This window comes from Schistocerca gregaria, chromosome 2 (assembly GCF_023897955.1).
Source record: "Schistocerca gregaria isolate iqSchGreg1 chromosome 2, iqSchGreg1.2, whole genome shotgun sequence".
NCBI lineage: Eukaryota > Metazoa > Arthropoda > Insecta > Orthoptera > Acrididae > Schistocerca > Schistocerca gregaria.
In genome coordinates, this window is record NC_064921.1 from 401,587,869 (window position 1) to 401,595,306 (window position 7,438).

Here is a 7,438-nt window from a genome sequence, read left to right on the forward strand (position 1 = left end):
AAGTCATTTCATCGTATTGAGAATCAAATGAGAAATCAGATAGTTGAAGTTTGACATTATTGAACTGTGATCAGTAATTAATATACAAACTCTACTGTCTGGACATCCTTATATAATGTCGAATTCAGCACTAGGTGTCATGAGAGGTGCACCTAGCAGTATAAAAAGTGGTGGGTAGTGTCATATTATCAATAAACAAGTAGTTATAGCAGAATGGGTTGGTCAAGAGAAACAGTGACTCCAGACATGGACTAGTTACTGGATATCATCTGAGTGGCAAATCCACGAGGGACATTTCAACCCTTCTAAAGCTGCTCAAATTGACAGTTAACGATAAGAGTGGAAGTGGAAACACAAAGGAAAAAAATATAGCTAAACAAAGAGCAGGCATATGATGGCCAGGGATGATAAGGCTTTGTGGAGAGTTGAAATCTTTGAAAAAATCACTCATGAGTTTCAAAGTGCTGCCAGCAGTACAGCTAGCACAATGATTGTGGGTAGGGAGTTAAAAAGAATGGGATATGGAGGTAGACCAGCTCCTTGTAAGCCACAGACTTCTGTAGCCAGTGCTAAGCAATGCCACTGGACAGTGAATGACTGGAAATGTGGATTTGAACTGTTGAATCATGCTATACCCTATGCCAATCCATTGGAAAGTTGGGGTTTAATGAATTCTTGGTGAATGTTACCTGCCAATATCCTGGGTGATCAAAAAGTCAGTATAAATTTGAAAACTGAATAAATCGCAGAATAATGTAGATCGAGAGGTAAAAATTGACACGCATGCTTAGACTGACATGGGGTTTTATTAGAACAAAAACCAAAGTTCACAAAATGTCAGACAGATGGCGCTGGACAGCAAAAAGTCAGTGACTGGATATGACAATTGTGTATAAAAGGAGTTGTAATGAGAGAGATGCACCAGCAGTCACAGCATGTTGACGTTACCTGAAAAGGTGCTTTTAGTGAAGCTGTATTATCAGAATGGGGGAATATGCTAGTTCAGCGTTATGATCCTATCGCTATAGGAAGGGCATTTGAACAGGTAAAGGTCTGTTGACAAATGTAGCTGTGGCGAGAGTGATTTTGAAGTTCGAAGCCACTGGTTGTTTAGACGATAGACCCCTTAGTGGCTGACCGAGCACAAGGCGTAATGCTGCTGAGACAGTTCAGGAAGAAATGGAGACTGTAGCGGGTTCGTCTATGCATGGGGAAGTCAGCGCTCGTGCAGTCGCATGTCACACCGGCATTCCATACACTACTGTTTTGTTGGCACTTAGACGTGCCCTCCGATGCTATCCATACAAAATCCATCGACATCATGAACTGTTACCTGGCGTTTTAGTGAAGCAGAGGGCATTTGTGGTGTGGGCATTTAAAAAGATGGTGGAAGATGATTGGCTGAGTAACGTGTTGTGGACCGACAAAGTCGTTTCACACTCAGAGGGTCTGTCAACGCCCACAACTGCAGAATTTGGGCTACCGAAAATCCTAGAACTGTCATGGAACTCCATTGCGCGATGTGAAAGTCATGGTATGGTTTGGATTTACCACATCTACCATTATTGGGACTTTTTTCTTTGAGGAAATGCGTGATTCTGGTTTTGTAATTGCTACCGTGATGGGTGAGAGGTACGCCGATATGTTACAGAATCACATCATCCCCAGCCTGGCTGATAAACACCTGCTGGAACGTACGATGTTTATGCAGGATGGCGATCCACCTCATATTGCCAGACGCATGAAAGATCTGTTGTGCGCGTCGTTCCGTGATGATCATGTGCTCAGCCGCTACTTTTGTCATGCTTTGCCCCCCAGACCTTATTCCGTGTGATTATTGGCTTTTGGGTTTACCTGAAGTCACAAGTATATCATGATCGACTGACAACTCTAGGGTTGCTGAAAGACAACATTAGACACCAATGCCTCACCATAACTCCGGACATGCTTTACAGTGCTGTTCACAACATTATTCCTTGACTGCAGCTATTGTTGAGGAATGATGGTGGATATATTGAGCATTTCCTGTAAAGAACATCATGTTTGCTTTGTCTTACATTGTTATGCTAAGTATTGCTATTCTGATCAGATGAAGTGCCATCTGTTGAACATTTTTTGAACTTGCGTAATTTTTTTCCTTAATAAAACCCCATGCCATTCCAAGCATGTGTGTCAATTTTTACCTCTCTATTTACATTATTCTGTGACTTATTAATTTTCAAATTTATACCATCTTTTTGATTGCCCAGTATGTAGTGCTAATTGTGAAGTACAGATGATGTGGTGCTACAGTATGGGGTGTTTATCTTGGTTACCACATGACCCCCTTATTGTGCTTAAAAAAATGCATTTTACAGCATTGTGTACTGCAAACTATAGGACAAAAGTTCAGAGTACTGCTCTACAAAAAATTAAAGTTATCTCTATCCTTTACAAAAATAGTAAAGTTAAATAGGCATCAAAGAGCAAGAATAAGACATAAGAAATTTTTTGTTAGCTCTTAGATCAAAGATATTTGTATGTAACTTACTCATTTTGTCTTACATGTTTATTCACTGGAGTGTTTGCTTTTTTGGTCTTCATTTGTTAACTACTTCTGGGGCCTCTCTCACATCATTGCAACACTAATTGCAAGCATATGTGAGTTCCACTTTTCCTGATAACTTCTTTCCATTATTGAAATATTTTAGACAGGTCACTCTCCATGTTTGTCATAGTGCATCTCACTCTCAACACTACAACTGCTTGGAAAGAAGGTATGCCACCTTGCCCGACTTGGGGGTTCGTATGAATAATGTGATCACTCCCAAGGAAATGATGAAAATATATTTCATCACATAAGCTGTAACAAATGAACACAACAGTTTGACAATAATGCAGTTTCTCTGTGCTCTGTCAAAAAATGTTTTTAAAATTTTTTGAAGCTGAATTCTGTATTGGAAGTTTTGACTCTTGAATTCCTTTGTTGTAACATAGATCACACTGGTTATTAGTTGTTTTTCATTTCTGTGATTCATCTATGTGGTATCTCACCTGCTCTCACTATACATCACATTTACTTAAGTCTTCTTTCCACATGACTTGTATCCTATAACCAGTGTATAGCTAGACAACTGCCATGACTACAGAAGGAGAACAAACATTTCAATGACCAGATGGACAGTTCATAATGTTGTAAATAAATAAAATAATTAAATTAAGTAAATGACATGAGGGAGTTTTGAAAATGACTCGCCTGCATTGTAGTAAAACACCCTGCACATTTAACCATGGCACCATGGCTTTTTCACTTTGCTCAATGTTCCACTTGTTAAAGTTGGACCATTCACTGTTTCTAATTTGTATGTTATTTATTTATTTATTGTTTTTTTGCAATTCAGCACACCTTCTTCCTGTTTTCATGCTTCATCTATCTTAAGTTTTTAATGGGCTACCAACTGGGCCATATGAAGGTGGGGTGTGGGGTGGGGGCATTGGGGAGGTGAGGGTTGCGATGGGAAGTTTCACTTGTAAGATTTCAAATCTGAAAATGACCTTTTTTTTCCACCACGGTTTGTGTTCTCAAGTGACAGGTACGAGATCAAATTCCTATAAAATCAAACTCATTTCAAAAACCTGTTCTCTATTTTTTGAGAAAACAAAAAGGCCCTTGGAAATAATAAAATAATTTGTCAAACTTCAATTGTTGAATTATATGGCAGCATGTGCCTTTGTTTGATGTGTTAATGAGAAATTTTGATTGGAGCATGACAAAAAGTTGAAGTTTTGCTGTGCGTTTTTAGTGAGAAACAGTTTTTATCACTGTATCATCTATTTACACAACTGCAAAAACTAAGAGTGAACGAGTGTGTATATCAACTAAAATAATAAATTTTTGAAAATATAGTATAATTGGATAAATATAAAATCTACACAAGTGGCAGCAGGAAAAACACATACAGAAGCTAAGGTAATGTGCAACCCCCTTGGAACCAAAGGCTCCTCATGTCAGAAGGTTGTGAGGGGAAGGAAGAGGGATGAAAGTAAGACTGGTCATGTATAGGAAATTGGAAGGGTTATAAAAAGTTGCCCAGTACCTCAAGTCATGCGAGACTTACCAGTTGGGATGAGAAAGACAAAATGGTTGTCGGGGACTGCACCAGACGAGGTTTGAAAACATGAGGCCATAATGGTGAAAGGTAGGGTAACAAACGAGACAGCGATTATAGACAAAACATCATCCAAGAGTTAATAATTGCAGAAAGCTAAGTGCTTTGTGTTGTGCCCCTCTCCAGCTCCCTAAACAGATACACCACCAACCCACAACTTCTCTGATACAAACCAGACTTGGCCAACGTCCTTAACACCTCCCACCTCCTTCCTTCAGGCCTTCACGACTGTTCCCAGAATGATTAAAATGATTGAGCCATGATAACGAGAACCAGCCACAACAGTATAGTGTTCTCAACCTGTCGTCTATGGCACTCTGCCCTCCTGAATTATCTAACACGACTCTCCAATCTTTCCCTGTGGTACAAACTGACCTACAGACCCTCCCTAAAATCTCATACCCCTTGCAAGGACTAACATCTGAATCCATAGAAATTCCTATATACACCATAACCGTGCACTCCTCCCTATGATTTACAACCCCAGTCGCCCTGGCTGCCCATAGTTGCTTGCTTCAGTACAAAGATTCCTTTCTTATATTAAAGACACCAACCATTTCCTTGTTGGTCTGAAATCTGTGCCTGTCCCACTCCAACAACACACCTTTATTGTCACTGTTGGTGCCACCTCCCAGTGTACCAAAATGCCCCACGTGCATGCTCTTTTAATTGCTGAACATTAACTCAACCAGTTCACATGTGATTCCAAACCTATGACAGACTTCCTGTTCACCTTACTTAACTTTAAATTTAAAATCTGAGGAGCAGATATAAAAACAATAACATGGGAATTGGGATGGCTCCTTCCTGTGCCAACTTTTTGTGGGTCACATGGAAGAAACTTTCCTGGAATCCCTAAGCCCTTCAGCCCTTGGTTTGGCTTCGATACATTGATGGCATCATTACCATAAGGATTCACAGTTAGAATGACCTGTTATAAGTTTGGATTATCTGAATACTACACATTCTTCTAATTGAGTTACACATAGTTCTTTTTTTGGATACCATGTCAATTTCCTTGGCATTCACCTCATTCTCAAAGAGGGTTATCTGGACACTTCTGTTCACATTAAACCCATTAAAAACAGCACTTACATTGACAGTTTCCATCCTTTCCATGTTAAATGTTCCCTCCCATGGAACCTTGGCATTCAAGGCAAACATATTTGTTCAGATGCAGACAATTTACAGCAGTACCCCATCATTCCCTCCTCTGTCTTCATTGGACATAATTATCCCCATCATAGTTCAGAAGATGATTTCCTGAGGCATCGCATCCAATCTGATCCCTCCAAAAAACAGCTTAGGAATACACTTCTTGTCACTAAGTACTTTCCTGCTCCTGAATGTATTACTCAGCTACTTCATCATTGCTATGACTTCCCAAAATCATGCCATTAAGAGTGGTCCATTCTGCATTTTGCTTAACTTTGTCCCCCCCCCCCCCCCTTCTCCCTCCACAAATCTCTGCAATATCCTGGTCAGACCCTAAGGTCTGTCTGTACCCATTTCGCTACCCTATAGCTCCTGTACCTGGCAAAATACACTATGAAAGGGGGGGAGGTGGGGGGGGGGGGGAGGAGGGACCTGTGAAATGACACATCATGTACCAGCAGTTATTTAAACATTGCTTGTTGCTATACATTGCTATTACTACCATCAAGTTGTCAGGGTGAATATGCAGAGGTTGTATACTGGCAGCACATAGCACATGTACAGCATGCTGTACAACATGATAGTCATGATCTCAGTGTCTAACCAAATATGCCATGTGGGTTCTCAGAACTCCTGAAGTGGGAACTGGTACTGTAATAATTAGGTCCTTGGTTTTCATCATCCTCCTGGCCTTAATTTACATAATTTCTTTGGTCTTAGTATTTCTTTTCAGCAACTATTCCTTTCTTTACTCTCTTTGTTTGTTTTTTTTTACTTTCTGATCTGTCTATTTTAATCTGACTCCCACCTCTACCCCATTTATGCCCTTAGCTTTCCACTTCTAGTAAGTCTTGCACATTATTTTTCTCAGTAATTTCTGTCTTGCTTATTACCCTATCTTCCACCTTTCAGCTCTCAGGTTTCCAAATCTGATCCCATGTAGTCTCCAATAATTAGTCTTTGGTATTCCTTATCTTGAAGAGTAAGTTTCCCCTGGCCCTGGTTACTGGATAACTTACTCCATTTCCTAAATCTGGCCAGTCCTTTTCCTTAACCCCTCTTGCTCTCCCCCCCCCCCCCCCCCCCCCCAACCTTTCTGCCAGAGCCAGTGGCTCCAAAGGCTTACACATTTCCTTAACCTCGTCTGTCTGTCTGTCTGTGTGTGTCTGTCTGTCTGTGTGTGTCTGTCTGTCTGTGTGTGTCTGTCTGTCTGTGTGTGTCTGTCTGTCTGTGTGTGTCTGTCTGTCTGTGTGTGTCTGTCTGTCTGTGTGTGTCTGTCTGTCTGTGTGTGTCTGTCTGTCTGTGTGTGTCTGTCTGTCTGTGTGTGTCTGTCTGTCTGTGTGTGTCTGTCTGTCTGTGTGTGTCTGTCTGTCTGTGTGTGTCTGTCTGTCTGTGTGTGTCTGTCTGTCTGTGTGTGTCTGTCTGTCTGTGTGTGTCTGTCTGTCTGTGTGTGTCTGTCTGTCTGTGTGTGTCTGTCTGTCTGTGTGTGTCTGTCTGTCTGTGTGTGTCTGTCTGTCTGTGTGTGTCTGTCTGTCTGTGTGTGTCTGTCTGTCTGTGTGTGTCTGTCTGTCTGTGTGTGTCTGTCTGTCTGTGTGTGTCTGTCTGTCTGTGTGTGTCTGTCTGTCTGTGTGTGTGTGTCTGTCTGTGTGTGTGTGTCTGTCTGTGTGTGTGTGTCTGTCTGTCTGTGTGTGTCTGTCTGTCTGTGTGTGTCTGTCTGTCTGTGTGTGTCTGTGTGTTATATTTTAATTGAAAAAAAGTATCTTTGAAAAAATTACAGGATGTTGTTGATACACTTGTTGATTATATTTTTATACATAATCACCATCTAGTTCAATGCATATGGTGAGCCATCGCGGTTGCTTCTTCATGCCCTCCTTAAAAAGCTCTTCTGCCAGCTCCTTCCTTCGCTTCGTAACTGCTTTCTGCACTTGTTCGTTGGTTTAAAATTTAGTTCCATTCATGCGTGCCTTCATGGAAGTGAAAAGATGATGTGAAGTCAGGAGAATGTGGGGTTGGTCCAAAACACCCTAATCAAATGACTTAGTGACTTGGTGGCTAAGACTTTGCAAGGACAATCATTGTTGTGCAACAAGCACACTCCACTCTTTAGCATTCTGCTCCTTTTGCTTTGAATG